The sequence below is a fragment of the Notolabrus celidotus genome, chromosome 10 (assembly GCF_009762535.1).
Source record: "Notolabrus celidotus isolate fNotCel1 chromosome 10, fNotCel1.pri, whole genome shotgun sequence".
Taxonomy (NCBI): domain Eukaryota; kingdom Metazoa; phylum Chordata; class Actinopteri; order Labriformes; family Labridae; genus Notolabrus; species Notolabrus celidotus.
In genome coordinates, this window is record NC_048281.1 from 670,085 (window position 1) to 688,494 (window position 18,410).

An 18,410-nucleotide genomic window follows, 5' to 3' on the forward strand; every position below is an offset into this window, starting at 1 on the left:
GGCCCTTTCACTAAGTCATGTGTCTTTGCTGGAGGAGATGAAATCACAGGCTATTTTTGAGATTCAATGACCATAAAACTACATTCATAACGCAAAAATTGAACATCCTCTATTTGGTGCAGCTCAGTATTATACAAAAAAAAAAAAGAAGCATTTCACGGTGCTTTGAATAACCAACTGGGAGAGGAAGCTGCTTTTGTGCTTTTCATCCTTTATTCAGCCTTTTTTTGAACAGTCCTTTTCTGTGTTTTGTTCCCGACAAGATTCCTTCTTTAATCCGGAAACACTAGCCTACAGCAAGTCTCATTGGACTTCAAATAACACAAGGAGAAAGCAATGTAGGCTTTTTCTCCCTGAAGAGGACACCCATCTATTTAAAGTTTGATTCTGCTAATGCAATATGACAAAGCCACAGCTCTGGCCCACAGCGCTCACTCTCTATTAAGCTGGAATAGAGATTTCTGAATCAACCACTCTTAATCATTCATGCTGTATTTCTGTTTAATTTCAAATCTGTTTGATTTTATATAAATGTACACGACTGCACCACCAAGGTAACAAAATGCAACAGATTTCCATTATTTGGCAGTTTTTCTTTTTCTATTTCTCTCCTTTCCATTACTCCATTATTTGTCTGCATAAATAAAGCTCAGAAGGATTTGCAATTTTCTATCCATATCTCGCATCAGCATGCTTGTAAGATATTCAATTAATTTTCCTCTCAGTTCGCAGTAGCAGCTAGGCCTCTCTAACCTTGGCATATTTACTTTCCAAGCCCGAGCACAATGTGGAGGAAATACAGGAATGAGCAGGCGGGCAGTCCCAAACAGGCTCTTTTCTTTGTCTCCATCTTCTCTACTCGTCCATGTGGAAAATTGTGAAACACATATTGGTGGAATGCTCCCGCAGAAAATGTCACATGTCATGTAGTAGTGAGGTCCACAAGGAGCCCACTTTGAACAGAGCTACAATATAGAGCTTGAGTGAATATACACTGAGACACACATGTTTGAAATGAATCTGAATTCATACAAACTAGGTCAAGCACTAGTTATTTAGGAGCACCAACACAGGTGTCCTAAGAATGGTTCATTGGAGCTATGTTTTTTTTTTACTCTAATTGTTTTACCAGACTGTCCACTTGCCAAAATAAAGCTCCTATGTGTCCCAAATTTGGAGTAATTAATTGTCTCTCTGACTGAGAGATGGTTGAGAAAATTGCAACCATTTTCATATCTGTTTGTTTTAGTTGGAGTCATGAGGACCATTAGCTAACTTTGCTTAAAAACCAGGAGTGGTGAAACAGCTAGCGTGACTCCTGTGCAAAGTTTCAAATGTTGCTTACCAACACCATATGGGCTGAGCATGATGGACCTCAATCTTTCTCACAAATTCAATGTAAAAAAACGGTGTAAACACCTTCAACTACCCTCCTGCAGGCAGGAACAGTTTACAGCTCAGCTAATCACCTCTCAGAGAGTTGTACCAATCTTCTTCTCTAACAAGAAACAATAACATTTCCAAACTTGTTAAACTACTCCTTTCTGCTTTCAAAAACCACCATAGGGTGTACTTGAAGCTAAAAAGTACAGTAGTAGTTTCAGCTGTATCAAAAAGGTGTCAAATCTTACAAGTCAAGCAGATTCACCTGTAACACACTCTGCAACGGAGACTAAGTCAAACACAAGCTAACACACAGACGGGATCTTTAATTTCATTTAATGCTGTTAATTTGGATCATGGACGGGATGTTTGTTTCAAGCCATCCAGCACTAGCTTGACCATGAGGCAAATCCAGCCATGTTTACTTCTTACCAGGTCCAACAGTTAAACTGGCAACACAACAGACCCTAGCCCTCTCATCCTGTGAGGCCAAACCACATGGAGTACCAACAAGACAGCAGCTGAGTAATGACTGTTTCTGTAAGCTAATGATACGTTCGAGCAGCAGTGTCATTACATACTGTGTCATTTGCTGTAGTTAGTACTGCTAAACATGGCAAGTGCAGCAGTTTGTGGTAGCTAGCTCTCAGAGCTGATTTGGGTATGCAGATGATGTTGCAGTGCTGTTTGAGTAGCCATTCTTCCATTGTTGAGTGTCTCATTATCACAACAGAATGTAATAGAAGTCCATGTGCTTAAGTACTGGGACGCTCCAAGCCAGTGCTTTCAATTGAATTATCTTGCAGAACAGGTGACAGCTGTCAGACACTTTCAATGAAGTGTTTCCACAGCCAAGATTTCCACTCAGTGTTCTTACAACCTTTGAAAGCATCATTAGATTATTAATAACAGGCAGTGGAATGTATTTTTAAATCTATGCACGTCGATCCCTCTGGATGGAGGAAGACATGAGATAATGAAGGAGAAAAGAGGGAACAATACAGTGAGAGAAAAAGAGCAAGAAAAGGTGAATCATGTGCTTTTACTTGTTTTTCTGTGAATCCATGAAACTATTCGACCTGGTAAAGTATGAAACTGTCCTCACACAAACTTCTCTGTTTAGAAAAGTGATTCCAATATTTGAAATTCTGAACTTGACAAATGCTACAGTTTAAAGGTGACATATCATGCAAAATTGACTTTTTAAAGGTTCTCTACCTGAAATATGTTTCCCTGGCATGTCTACAAACCCCCCGAGAATGAAAAGAATCCATTCTGCCCCTGTTCTGATTTCTCCACCTTTCTGTAAATGTGTGTGAAACCAGCCGTTTCAGACTTCAGTGTTTTTGTTACGTAACAACAATATCCGGTCTGTCACGGAGTCAGAGCTCGGAGCTTGTTCAGCCCATAGACTGTATAAAATAATACTGAATCCCTCCTCTGTTTTTCATTCCCTGCACACATGTGTGCTAACAAGGAGCTTAGGAGGGAGGCATGCTAGTTGTAGGCTGTCTTAATAAACACAAAGGTCGGTTTTACTCCCCACGTCTGCAGATTTGAAGATATAGTGGATGATTTTTATTTATCATGGATAAGTGCTAGCGCTAGTTAGCATAGCCACATAGCTACATGTTCTTAGCTGTGTACCAAGACACACGTCTACATACTGACAAATAAAACAACAAGAAACACTAAATCTATGACCAATCCTTCAGAAAGGTCCTGCTACAGGCGCCTCTCCATCAGGATCAGATTCAGAGGGTTGAAGTAACGCGATCTCTGAGCAGCCGTGTATATTCAGCCAACATGTAAACATTAGATCAACGTGCTGGAGAGCCGAGGCACATCCACTTCCTGAGGGGGCGTGGTCAGAGGGAAAACAGAGTGTTCTGATGAGGAATGAAGAAGAGGGTTTTTCAGGCAGACCAAAATCTGATTTCAAAGTGTTTTTTTGAGCATTAACTTTAAAGACATGTTTTGGGGACCTCTTAGACCAATATATATTGATGAAAAAAGTGTGATATGTCCCCTTTAAGAGACTCAATACCTGTAGGATTGGACAAAATCATTTTATTCTGCTGTTATCTCCCAACCATGGATTGATGAGTCTATGTGTAATTGCAAGAAGTGTTTCATAGCCAGCTGACTGTCTGTCTCAACAGAAAGAGATCACAAACACGAGGGCTGTTTTTTTAAAACCTCCTACTATACTAGCAGTACGTACTGATTTGGTCTAAATTCAGTATGTAGTATGTGAACAAGAGCAAAATCTGCAGTATGCCAAAACTCCCCGGATGTCGTACTGACCCAGTAAAATTTCTCAGTATGCATCGGACCAGTCTGCCTCACGTACTGTTTCCCACAATGCACAGCGCTCATTCAGCTTTTTCTTTTTTCCTCTTTCTTGAAGGGGGGAACTCCGTTTTTATTTGCTCTGAAAATGAATAAATGACAAATAAACCACTTCTTAACTTTTTAAATCAGAAGTGATGCTAAAGAAGCAGTTTCTCTATCAGCTTGGCCGTTGTTTACTTCCACTTTCAGGAACAGGGAATCCAGAGACTTCTGGCTCAGCGTACTGCACACCAGATCAAACAGAACAGTCAGACTACATACTAAAGGCTGATTTATACTTATATGTTGAATCAACGGCGTACCCTACGCCGGGGGTCCGCGTCGCTCCCGTACCTACGCCGAGGCCTACGCACGTAGCTGACGTGCACCTCCTCCAAAATGTAACTCCCCATAGAGCCGACGCGGACCGCAAGCCCTGTGATTGGTCCGCTCGACGGCTTTGTCTTTCCCGCATTTACAGCACTTCCGGGATCCCGGACATCAGCCGCACATCGTCCGTGTATTTGATCTCCTCCTCTCTATTCTTCATGTAATCATGTCTGTATGATAAACATGTATCAGCTGTAGATTAACATAACACGCTCTGAATCTCTGTGGAAAAGTAAACAGAGATCGTAGTGGGACCGGAAGCAGGCGACCGACTACCAGAGAGACCACACTGCCCTCTAGAGTTTCGGCGGAGAATTGCTGAGCGACACGGACACATCGACGCACAGGTATGTGGTGCTCATGTCAGCATCCATCAGCCCCTGCAGCGTAGGGACGACGCTGAGGTATAAATCAGCCTTAAGTTCAAACACAGTATGTAGTAGACAGTACTACATTCGTAGCCATAGAATAGGAAACAAGGGATTCAGGAGGAAGGATGTTGCCTTGGGTTTGGTTTGCTGAAGAGCAGCGATAGCTATGTGGTAACGTGCCAATTTTCTTCAACCCCACTTAAATAATTCAGAGAGATCTCAACTTTTCTGTTCAAATGTATGTGAAATAAAGTGATCTGATGAAGACATATAGACATGCATCAAGCATTTCTATTGGTTTAAACCATTCTGACATGATCAGAGTTGATCTGCCTGGTCCGATGAGCCAAAAATAGAAGAAGAAGAAGAAGAAGAAGAAGAAGAAGAGGAAGAAGAAGAAGAAGATGATGATGATGATGATGATGATGATGATGATGTGATGATGATGATGATGATGATGATGAAGAAGAAGATGAAGAAGAAGAAGAAGAAGAAGAAGATGAAGAAGAAAAAGAAGAAGAAGAAGAAGAAGAAGGAGAAGAAGAAAAAGAAGAAGATGATGATGAAGAAGAAGAAGAAGAAGAAGAAGAAGATGATAATGATGATGAACAAGAAGAAGAAGAAGAAGAAGAAGAAAAAGAAGATGATGATGAAGAAGAAAAAGAAGAAGAAGAAGAAGAAGAAGAAGAAGAAGAAGAAGAAGAAGAAGAAGAAGAAGAAGAAGAAGAAGAAGAAAAAGAAGAAGAAGAAGAAGAAGAAGAAGAAGAAGAAGAAGAAGAAGAAGAAGAAGAAGAAGAAGTCACTGCTGTCTCTGTCATTGTACATTATGTCTTATAAATAAACCTAAGGGGAACAAATGCTCCAGCTTCATGCCTCCACATATTGCTCCATCACTTGACCTCATGCTGTGCACCAGAGATTTGATCCTCCTCCTCTCATCTGTGACTTTAGATGTCTGTTTTTCAATCTGTTTTTCATCTGTGACTGTAGATGTCTGTGTTTTTCTTTTTCTTTATTTTTTTGACCATCAAGACAATTAATAAAGCTAAATTCTTCCACAGTCTTTAGCATAAAGTTGGCCACAGATCAGGTATGTTTGCCATCGCATTATTTCTGTCTATCTCAGAAATGTTAAAAGTAGGAACTCTCCGCATCACGTGGGGCAGATGTGCAGTAAGAATCATTTTATCATAACAGGGAAGAAATGATCTGGGCACTTTCCTATGAAAACCTTGTAATGATGGAACCCTGAATGGATCCTACCCAAATACAAGCAGGGAACAATTTCAGCTGGCATTGGCAAACAGTGCTCCTAACCTGTCCACCAAATAGTATGGAGAAACAAATAATGTAAAATCAACCTGTCTATCTAGAGATTTTACAATCGCTCATGACCTTACATAAAAAGTCAAGGCAGTAATATCAACAACAGAAGCTTGTTTAATTATCCACTTTTTGAACCGATTGATAAAACACATTATTTCCTCCCACTCAGAAATAGTTCGGTTGAAATGTCAGCCCAAGGTTGGGAGTGCCCCTGAAGCAGATTGTCTTTATCTTCAGTGCTTTCTGGCAGTGATAGTAGATTTTTCAAAAGCCCTTTTCTGACCCTCTCTGACTGCAAGAAAATCTGAATTCACTCATTAACGAATTAAAAGTGACCCTCCCTCCCTCAAAGGGCTTGAGTTACTGGGATATTAACTCAGATAAAAAATAATGTTTGCTTCAATTTTACACTGACACCAGTCCAGACTTCAATCTTGTATCCAAAGCAGATGGGCTTATCTGTTGAAATACCATTTTCATAAAGAAGCATTTTTCAGACATAGCTGGCCGGGGAGGAATCAGCTACTCTTCTGTTAGTGACTGATACATGTTTTTGTGCTCCCTCAGTATCTTTCAGTCATTTTAAAAGCTTCTCTTTCATTTGATTCTTGCTGTTCTGAACCACTTCAAATCACTTCAATGACTTGTTTAACACATCTTTTTTTTTTAATGTTTACAGCCAAGAAACTAAGATACTTATTTCATCAGAGCTTGGAGTGTTTGGAAAGACATCTGTAGCATCACTTCAGCAGACTGAACTTCACAGCAACTTCTACATTTTATATTCTCTGCGACAGCTGTCGTTATACAGGTCACTGATGCATCTGCAGTGTAACATCAGAGTCACATTATAATTAACCGTGTACTGCTTTGATGAAAAACAAGATACTTTTTGAGTTGACGCCAGGCCTTGTTACTCTAATTCTTGAAACAGTGCAGTCTATTTCTCATCACATTTGCTTCACTTTGTCACCCCACAGACAGAAGGAAGTAACTATCAAAAGTCTACACCCCCCTGTTAAAATACCAGGTTTAGTGATGTAAAAAAAATGAGCCCAAGATAAATCATGTCAGAACTTTTTCCACTTTTAATGTGACCTATAACATGAACAATTCAACTGAACACAAAAATACAATCTTTTAGGGGGAAGAATAATAAAAAAAAAAAAAATGTGTTTGCATAAGTGTACACACCCTTTAACTAATAATTGTTTGAAGCATCTTTTGATTTTATTTTAGCACTCCGTTTTTTTTTTGTAGGAGTCTATTAGCATGGCACATCTTGACGTGGTGATATTTGCCCATTCTTCTTTATAAAAAAGCTCCAAATCCATCAGATAGTGAGGACATCCCCTGTGCACAGCCCTCTTCAGACCACCCCACAGATATTCAACTGGATTCAGGTCTGGACTCTGGCTGGCCATTCCAAAACTGTAATCTTCTTCTGGTGAAGCCATGCTGTTGTTGATTTGGATGTATGCTTTGGTTTGTTGTCGTATTGAAAGGTGAAATTCGTCTTCATCTTCATCTCTCTAACGGAGGTCTGGAGGTTTTGTGTTAAACTGACTGGTGTTTGTATCTGTTCATACTTCCCTCCACCTTGACGAAGGCCCTGGTTCCAGCTGAAGAAAACCAGGCCAAAGCATGATGCTGCCCCCACCATGCTTCTCTGTGGGTCTGGTGTTCTTTATGTGATGTGCAGTGTTGTTTTTATGACAAATACACCTTTTGGAATTATGGCCAAAAAGTTCAACCTTGCTTTCATCAGACCATAAAACATTTGATGCTTTTGGGAGTCTTCATGTATGTTTTTGAAACATGTTGCTGGGCTTGGATGTTTTTCTTCATAAGAAAAGTCTTCCATCTTGCCACCCTAACCATAGCAGAAACATATGAAGAATAGGAGAGATGTTGTCACATGTAGTAAACATATGAAGAATAGGAGAGATGTTGTCACATGTAGTACACAGACAGTGCTGATCAGAAATCCCTGCAGCTCCTTTAATGTTGCTGTACACCTCTTGGAAGCCTCCCTGACCAGTCTTCTGGTCTTTTCATCAGTTTTGGAGGGATGTCCAGTTCTTGGTAATGTCACTGTTGTTCCATATTTTGTCCACTTGATGATGACGGTCTTCACTGTGGTCCATGGTATATCTAATGCCTTGGAACATGTTTGTACCCTTCTCCTGACTGATACCTTTCAACAATGAGATCCCTCTGATGCTTTGGAAGCTCTCTGTGGACCATGGCTTCTGCTGTAAAATGTCATGAAAATCCTCCTCGAACAGCTGATCTTTATTGGGATTAATCAAAGTCATTTTAAATTATGACAGGTGTATACTGACTACTATTTTTCATGAGTTAGAATGTGATTGGTTAATTCTGAACACAGCCACATCCCCAGTTATAAGAGGGTGTGTACACTTATGCAACCACATTATTTATTTTTTTATTTTTATTATTCCCCCTAAAATATTTTAATTTTTTTTCAGTTGAATTGTTCATGTTATAGGTCACATCAAAGGTGGAAAAAGTTCTGACATGATTTATCTTGGTCTCAAAAGATTTATCTTGGTCTTTACATCACAAAACCTGGCATTTTAACAGGGGTGTGTAGACTTTTGCTATCCACTGTATAACACTGATCAATAAATCTACTTTTTAGATTTTACAAATGACCAGAAGAGGCCTTCTTACTCTAAAATAAGTGAAACTTGTATTTCAACCATTAAAAACACAAAAAAGTAGGAAGACGATAAAAAAGTGTACCTCTGATCAGTGGCGGCTGGTGGAGTTTTCTCCCAGGGGGGGCTTTAACTCCAAAATAGACATATACCAAAAAGCTAGCTAACATTTACTAAGGTATCAAATCTGAAAAGGGCTTCAAATCAGTAATACCTGTCTTTATCCATGCTTTGTCTGAAAAAGGTGGCAGGGAAAGCAGAATAAAGCATTAGCCTCACTACATGCAGTTAGCCAAGCCTTGTTGCTGAACCAGGTCCTGGTTTAAAAAGACCGGGTGTATTGTCTCCCTCTGTCTTTGCACTGCTGATTAATTGTGGTGTTCGGCTGATCAGGTCCATGTCTTTCACGTGGAGCTTCTCCTGGTACATTCTCCTCTCTAAAGGTGATGTCTTAAGTGATTTCACTGAATTATTTAATTTCTCTTTCTCCATTCTGCATCTCTGTCCGATCGTCTCCAACTCCCGCGGCTCGCCCAGGCTCGACCTGTCAATCAGCCGCACTTTATGACAGACGGCTGTGATGTTGGCCCCGTCCAGCTGCATTCAGCTCTGGGTGCAGGGAAGGTGTGCCCACATGGTCCAATCTCCTGTGTTGAAGAGGAGCTACTGCGCATGTACAAGTTTTAACCAGAGTCTAAAACACGTCACTAATCAGACAACACAGATGAACGAAACAACTTTACTCATCATCAACTATATAATATTTATCTTGCTCACCTAAAAATATATATAATCATATAGTTCAGAATATTATTTTATTATTTCATTTGAATTACATTTTTTTACGTCTTATTGAAGGTAATGTGGTGGGGCGACACCCTAGCGCCCCCTATTGGCCAGCCGCCACTGCCTCTGATGATCATTGGTAGGGCTAAGATTTCCAAAGAGAGGGCTGCAAACCAAGCTGACACTAATGCTAGTGCTAGCAGCCCCCAGCAAAATCTGCACACCTATAGGCTGTTGTATAATGCAATATGATGCTATGGGATACATCACAATATGATACCAAACAATATGATGTGATACAATATAGTATGGTACACTGACAGGATATAACAGGACATGACATGGTGCAGCCCCCCCAAAAAAACATATGAAATGATACAATTTGTCCAAAGGAAAGTTTCCCTTGGACTTATAAACTTTTTTTCATATCTCCATTTACAATTGATTCACATCCCAGCCATAGTTGTGATGTATCCTGATATACACTGAGATACAGAGCATGAGGGTTCTGCAAATGTCTGCACTTCATGCACCTCCTCTGAACAGACCATCCCCTGACAGTCCCTTCTCATGACCCTTGTTTCCTTGGGCAGAGGCACACGTTAGTGATTTTGGCACCGTTATGGCCCGTCTGTCCCCATCACCTGCTTGCTCAATTCTGCACTGGAGACAGAAAATTTCTGGATGTGTCAGCTTTCAGTCTGCAACAACTATGTACCAACTCCACTGGTGGAAGCTGGCTGTCCACACAGCCCCACCATGCCACATCTAATCCTGCCACCAGCCTGTGGGGACATCGGCATGGCACTGAGAGTTGGAGAGGAGCCTTGGATGGCAGGATGGCTGGTGAGCAGTGACAGAGTTTGGTCTCTCAGGAGGAGAGGGAAGAGAAAACTACAAGCTAATGGCTAATCCTGTGTGCGTCAGACCACCAGAGAGGATTGGCCGGGGCCAAAGAGAGAGCTACAGAGGATAGAGGATGAGGGATCAGACCAGGCAAGAGGAAAGGAGCTGGAGAAAAGTTATGAGGAGTAAAGCCACATCAAATGAGGTGGATATGAGTGAGGGGAAGTGATGGGAAAGATGTGGTGCTGACTAGCTGAGATATGTGGCAGAATAGATTTCTGGGCTGTCACACACTTCTTATAAAGATTTATTTTATCTGTACAGCTGTGTGTATCTCACTACCTGCAATTCCCAACCTAATTTTCAAGTACAGTTTCTTTACAGAAGATACAAAGTGACATAAACATTGTATGGAGTTATATTTCTGTCCACCTACCGGTGTGAATTCAATATTCACCCTTCATTTCACGCCAAGATTGTCCTCAGAAGACAACAACATCAGTTGTTTCAACGAGTACCTTTCAACACTTTGAAGTCACAAACCCTTGAAAAGCTGCAGGAAGCGTGACAGGAGCTAAGTAGGAAATCTGAATGTTATTACTCAGCAACAAAGACTTTGTAGGAGATTGTAAGGGGTCGACAAAACATCAGACTAGTACATAAGATAGCTGTTGCTGTCCTTATTTCATGTGACGAACAAAACAAAGTTGTTGCCTTTGACATATTTTTTAAAATGGCATTGTAAGCTATCCTTACCTTCCCTGCCCCCCAAAAATTGCAATCTATACCTTTGCATGCATATTACATTTTTGTTGCCATAACAAAATCATAAAGGCAGTTACAAACTCAGTACTTCTTCATTGACAATAAGTAGCTACTTACTGCTCAACTGTCTTGATTAGTATGTCTCTCTGCTTTACTGTGGTGAGTTGAACACATCATTGCCCTGCTGTGTCTCTCAGTGAAGCTTAGGAGAGCACTGTGACTAAACCATAATAATAGCATTTCAGGCAGAATCCCCCTTAACAATGACTTGATAGACTGCTAAAAAAAAACAATTGGGCTGAGGCAGACTCCAGGGTTGAGTGATTCCTGCAGGTTCATTACTTTCATAGAATGCAGTTTTTATCAAGTGTTACAGAAAGACTAGTACTTGCAGCTTTAAACATTAAATCAGTACACAGATGTGCTGTATTCGCTCAGAAAATCAAGGTCAGATGTAGCCTTAGTATTTGTAGGTGATGGTCTGTCCCTATTTGGAAGCAGTGTTTCACAAACACACCTGAGAGAGAGTAGACAAGCCCATAGAGAGCCAATTAGAGCACTGCTCCTATCCACAACACCGTGCCTGTCTATCCAAGAGGCCTGAGATGGACCATCAATGCACCCATCTTTACCTGAAGCAATAAGGAGTGTCAGCTGCTGCTGGCTGCATGAAACACTTTCACAAAAGATTGTAACTGGATTTTTCCACACAGGTAATGTGGAAAACGGTAATGGCTAAGAATGACAAAAACGATCCACTGAAGATGAAAATGCACAAACATTGCATGAACAGAAACAGGTGCTGAGAAATCAGAGCTTTACCCCGAGGCACTGTTTCTTTTTCCTACTATTCAGTCTTTTTTTTCTTCTCAAATCTTTCCTTTGTTTGTTCAACTCATTTCAAATATTGATTCAACAAAACATGTTCTGCAAAGCACTTTTTTGATTAGCTACAGAAGTGTTTATCAATAAGAATTCAATCTTCTGTTTCTCTGCATGATAATTCATTGATTAAAAAACCATGAGAACAACATTTTGTCAATGAATTTCATGTACTGAAGGTTCCTGGGGAGACTTCCTGCTTCCATGCCCAAAGTCTGCTGGACGCATAGCAAGGTGGACCAGTCTAGCCGCTCCACTGCTTTTCTCCCTCATTAGGTTTTAATCATTCATCCAAAGGAAATGGTGGTGATTTACCGCAGTGGGTAAGGTTTGCCTGCATCTCACAGCCATCAAGGCTATCATGGGCTGAGCTCAACAACTGTACTGGTAGCTGGCAGAAAAGGGAGAACGGATGATAGTCTACATGTCTGCACAGACACTGTACATCGCTAAACACCATGAAAGTATTCACACAGGAACACAGTTTTAGGGATGGGCAATGATTTCAGAAAATTCAAATATTCGTTCACTTTGTAAAAATCGAAGAGTTAGTTTGAATATTTTCACATTTTAAAAGTACAATTTTTCATCATTTCATTGTTGACTATTCAAATAACCATCAAATAGATGCCGATGATTATGGGATAGTATTTTGGCTTGAAATGCCCAGTTTAACCCTTCCTCGCTCTTGAAAACTACATTTTACATTCTGATGTGATTTTATAGTATGTTAAAAAAGACAAAAGCAAGAGAGTCAAGTTGCTGTTAAAAATGTCAGGAAACTCAACATCAGCAGTCGTGGTCCTTTTTCATAATGTTCTGTAATATTTAGAGTCCCCAGCTAAACAAATACACATCTTCTTAGATGGTCTTCACTTTGAATCTGAGCTCTTTCACAGTTTGCCTGCTGATGCAATTTCAAAGAGTAAATAAACACACCGACTGTCCCATTCCATTTCAACACTCAATATGATCACTGCCTCCAAACATAAACAAACCATCGGCCACTCTGGGCTTTTCCAGCACACAACCTCTACGATCTGCTCTAAAAGAACACAAAGCCTTTAGCACGCTAAGAGTTTCCCCCCTTCTTGTGCCACGAGGGATTTACACGATCATCCTCAGATGAGTGTTGAAGCCCACAAATAAACAGCCCTCAGATGTTTACATATTGAGCACGTTGCTGCCGAAGGCCTCCAGAGAGTAGGTGGAAAGCTCATTTGCACTGTCAATGAGAAGAATCAGAAACTGCTGCCTGTGGTTTATGAAGATTCAAATGCATTTAGGTGAGGAGGGAAATATCATATACAAAGACTCAGAGGAACAATGTACATAGAAGCCGGCTGCCATGAGCACTTTTCACCTTCTCATAGAAGAAGCTGTGAGTATTTCAAGTATTCACAAAACAAATGGTAAAAAAATAAAATGCTGTTTTGATGATAAAATCCACCTTTTAATGTGACACAGTTTAAATCTTTAATAGAAATGTGTGAACCGATCCCTACGTTAGAACTTTTGCTTACAGTTGAGTCATTTTCTTTAAGTAGCTTGAAATGATTCACACTCTTATAATCTGTGCAACCTTGGATAAAATGTAATGAATGAATGTTAATCAAATAATTCAAGTTAAAGAAAGTATTGAGACTGTGTTTTAAAGGTGACATATCATGCAAAATTGACTTTTTAATGGTTCTTTACCTGAAATATGTGTCCCTGGCATGTCTACAAACCCCCCGAAAATGAAAAGAATCCATTCTGCCCCTGTTCTGATTTCTCCACCTTTCTGTAAATGTGTGTGAAACCAGCCGTTTCAGACTTCAGTGTTTTTGTTACGTCACAACAACATCCGGTCTGTCACGGAGTCAGAGCTCGGAGCTTGTTCAGCCCATAGACTGTATAAAATACAACTCAACCCCTCCTCCGTTTTTCATTACCTGCACAAATGTGTGCTAACAAGGAGCTTAGGAGGGAGGCATGCTAGTTGTAGGCTGTCTTAATAAACACAAAGGTCGGTTTTACTCCCCACGTCTGCAGATATGAAGATCTAGTGGATGATTTTTATTTATCATGGATAAGTGCTAGCGCTAGTTAGCATAGCTACATAGCTACATGTCGTAGCTGTAGCTGTGTTCCAAGACACACGTCGACATACTGACAAATAAAACAACAAGAAACACAGAATCTGTGACCAATCCTTCAGAAAGGTCCCGCTGCCTTTCTGGCAGAGGTCTGGTTTACTCCCCACGTCTGCAGATTTGAAGATCTAGTGGATGATTTTTATTTGTCATGGATAAGTGCTAGCGCTAATTAGCATAGCCACATAGCTACATGTTCGTAGCTGTAGCTGTAGCTGTAGCTGTAGCTGTGTACCAAGACACATGTCAACATACTGACAAATAAAACAACAAGAAACACTAAATCTGTGACCAATCCTTCAGAAAGGTCCTGCTGCCTTTCTGGCAGAGGTCGGTTTTACTCCCCACGTCTGCAGATTTGAAGATCTAGTGGATGATTTTTATTTATCATGGATAAGTGCTAGCGCTAGTTAGCATAGCCACATAGCTACATGTTCATAGCTGTGTACCAAGACACACGTCTACATACTGATAAATAAAACAACAAGAAACACTAAATCTGTGACCAATCCTTCAGAAAGGTGCCTCTCCGTCAGGATCAGATTCTGGATCAGATTCAGAGGGTTGAAGTAACGTGATCTCTGAGCAGCCGTGTATATTCAGCCAACATGTAAACATTAGATCAACATGCTGGAGAGCCGAGGCACATCCACTTCCTGAGGGGCGTGGTCAGAGGGAAAACAGAGTGTTCTGAGGAGGACTGAAGAAGAGGGCTTTTCAGGCAGACCAAAATCTGATTTCAAAGTGTTTTTTTGAGCATAAACTTTAAAGACATGTTTTGGGGACCTCTTAGACCAATATATATTGATGAAAAAAGCGTGATATGTCACCTTTAAATAAAAGGAATGAAAAACACAAGATCTGTTTTCTAAAATCACATTCAGCCGAAGAAGCTATGAGACATTTTTATCCCAAACAATATTGGATGTAAAAATAGAATGATATATTCTGTAAAACTTCTCAAGTGGATTGAACTGTATGTTTTGTTTTTGAGGTATGCTCTCATCTAAAAGCAGACTGCACAGGTGTTCTGACGAAGTATAAAAGTACAGTATTAAATTTACAATTCTGCTTCTTGGAGGACTTTTAGGGATTTGAAGGATTCCAAGATGGCATCACAACATAGTATTTCACTACGGCTTGGATAAGTTAAAAACACAGAGCTCACTCTCTCTCTTTTGTAACTAGGAGGCCTTAATTATTGTGACTTTAGTCTGGATTTGTCTGGAACATGAATGAGTCATGTTAAAACTGACCTTTCATAACTGAACACAAACAGTTCTGAGTGTTAACTTTATATATTAAACATAAGCTGGTCATTTGTCATGGTTTCTCACACTAACTGTAAAGACATGGTTTAATGAGGCCCAGAGTTGTGGCAGTTCAAATGTTGTGATCTGATCCGTCGTTACGGCTTCAAACTAATGGCCAGTGTAAAAAGACAATAAGTCACAAACAAAGTAATGACTATCTTCATGCTATCCAGCAAACTTTCTATCTCAGCTTTAAATATAAACCTCATATGATGACCTGTTCAGAGTTTCCTCTTAACTCAACATCAGCAGAATAATAACAGCCTCAATTATCTTCAAGCAAATGAGGGAATGTTCTCCTCTGAGGCGGAATGAGCCACAAGAGAGACATAATGTGACTCCTCGCTGTCCGATCTCTCCTCTCTCTCTCTCTTTCTTTTTTCTGTTTCTTTCTTTATACCTGGAATCCAGGCCAACATTCCTCGGGTTTAAATTGCTTCGCTAGCATCATCCAGCCACAAGCAGCCTCTAATGAGCTGCTCGCTCGCTGCTGACAAAGGCAATGACAGCTGGTGAGATTAAAGAAATCTGGGACTTGACCAAACTGTAACTTGTGGAAAATGATCTGGGGAGGAGGAACATCAATTGAGCTCAACAATCCAAGATCTAGAAAAAGAAAAAGGGAAGAAACACTAAGTGAAATATCTGATGTTATGAATAAATGAGGCAACTCAAAACTAATAGTTATATGAGCTTTTTTTTTATAGTAGTATTTCCAAATCCTCAGACTGAGAATGTGAGCTGATATAACTCTTCCTGTTCCATGACAAGTGTTTTCATCAGACTTGCATAAGAAGACATGACCTGAAATCCCTCAGGAGAGGCCAAAAGGGCGGTAGATGTCTGCCCCACTGCTGCATGAAGGATTATGAGCCTTGGTTTATCCGGGACAGTCTATCTGTCTCTCTGAGTACAGTCTTAAAAGCCCTGGCAGTTATACTGTAAGACTGTGTGTACAGCAGATGGTTGTGACACAATAAAAGTGTATATCACTGACCTGATAAAGAGTGTGCCAGGTTTCATCTGGAGATGAAGATACAGACAGTTATTTGTTTTGTTATCTACTGTGTGCTTTGACAATATGATGAACAACATGAGCAGTTTGAACATCTATTTTTCTTAACTTGGACACAAAGGTCACACTCCCCCAACTCGTCATTTTTGGCAGCTTGGTCTGAGGAGCCAAGTTTTGAATATAGCTATTTACCACTCTTTAGAAGAGTGACGGCTCCAACGTCAAATCAGCAGACATAAATATGCAATGTAAGGTTATTAAAAATATCAAAATAGGGCTCAGCTGTTGGAGTACGCCCCTCAGAGGCTAGAGTTCTCCTCACACTGGTTGAAGGGTCAATTCCTGATACCGACATGATCCGGGCATGTCTTCCCCCACCCTTTATAACCATACTAATGGTTTGGGTTTAAATACATACTCATATGTGTGCATATGTAACATATACCTGTAACTGTAGGCTGATAAGAGCCTCTACAGGCATGCAGTCTTTCTGTTGTGATGACTGTATTTGCATGTTTTCTGGTTTTGCTTATTTGCACTTGTTTGTTGTGAGTGTGCCCTGTGATAGGTTGGCGACCTGTCCAGGGTGTACCCTGCCTTTCGCCCGAAGCCAGCTGGGATAGGCTCCAGCCCCCCATGACCCCTAACAGGATAACCCCTAACAGGATACCCCTAACAGGATAAGCGGCCAAGATAATGGATGGATGGATGTTGTGAGTGTATTAATTCCAGCGTTGTGTATTTTTTATTTTTCATATAAAACACATTCTTGTTGTCCCATTTGTTTTTTTCCCTTGCATGTAGTTTTTTTATTTGCATGTGATTCTAAATCTGCTGCACATCTTTCCCAGAGGGAATAATTTGGCTTTGCAGACGATTGCCCTTGTCGGCTGCTGTCCGTAACTCGCGTGTGATACCAAACTAACTTGTTACATAACGCCAAAAGAAGTCAGCTTGTAGAAAAATCAAACACCAGGATTTTTTCCAATACAGGAATCAGCTCCGGTCCTCTTGCTGAGAGACGGTATCACCAACAAAGGTTACTAAACTGAAAAATAAATCAGCTTATTGGAAGAGATCAAGACTTGTGATTTGTTTCACGTGAGAACTGAACTCCCGTGTCCTGGCTGAAAGTCTCATCCACTGTGAACTTTTTATACCACGTCCCCTGATCTCAACACTACATCAAAATAATACACTAAAGGTCAGCCTCCAGAAATGATCTGTATGTGTGTTTTGACTAGCTGTCATTTTTAATGACTCTGGGGTGAGAACAAGCTGACAATTCACAACGGATGCCATAATAAAATCCTGTTGTAAATATGCCCCCTCACACACACACACACACACACACACACACACACACACAAGCACACAGAGACACACAGAGACACACACAAAAATAAAGCTGAAATTCTTTCCTAAAGAGCACACCTGATTCCCCTGTTCCCTCTCTTAATCCCAGTCAAATCCTGCTATTACAGAAAGAAAACTCAATCCTTCCATCTCTATCCCACTATCCGTCTATCCCTCCCCTTCACTGGGCCTCGATTTGGCACAATCTCCCTCCCCTCCCGCACTGCTATCCCTCTCAGCCATGTTCCATTATTTTCAGGATGAAAAAAAATGTGACAATAAAATCCCTGATGCAGGTGAGAGCCAGGGCTGGCCAAAAGGTGACCCCACCATTCTCATCAGCCTTCGTCCCACTTTGCAGCCACCTGCACTGATGGCTCTGACACACGGCGGCTGCCACTCGTCGTTCACGTGCCGGTCTCCCACCTGATACTGTCTGGACCCCACCACCGCCCAGACTCATCTCATTCAGAGCCCCTGCTGTGCACACAGGAACACACACACTCACACAAACATACAGGGAATGGAAATTGTAATAATAATTTCAGAGTGGTATGATTGGAAATGTTCCCGCGGAGAGACGAAGGCAAAGCAAAAGCAGCAGTGGAGAGAGATGGGAAATAAAATGCATGCGTGTGCATGTGTGTGTGTGTGTGTGTGTGTGTGTGTGTGTGTGTGTGTGTGCGTGAAGGGATCTAAAGACTTTGCCTTTATCTCATTTGCAGATCCTTTCCCCCTCACGTTATATTACAGCATTATCCCTGAGCCAAAATCAAGGCTTATCGGCCGAGCTTCTCTCATGAGCTCTGCCTGAACGTATGCTT

The 18,410-nt window shown here is 40.8% G+C and overlaps 1 protein-coding gene across 2 annotated transcripts in view; it reads right to left on the reverse strand.

Annotated features, from left to right (window-relative positions):
- The window catches only part of tmeff2a (transmembrane protein with EGF-like and two follistatin-like domains 2a), a 202,854-nt gene that overhangs the window by 61,774 nt on the left and 122,670 nt on the right, over window positions 1-18,410 (reverse strand). The gene's annotated exons all lie outside the window — the stretch shown is intronic.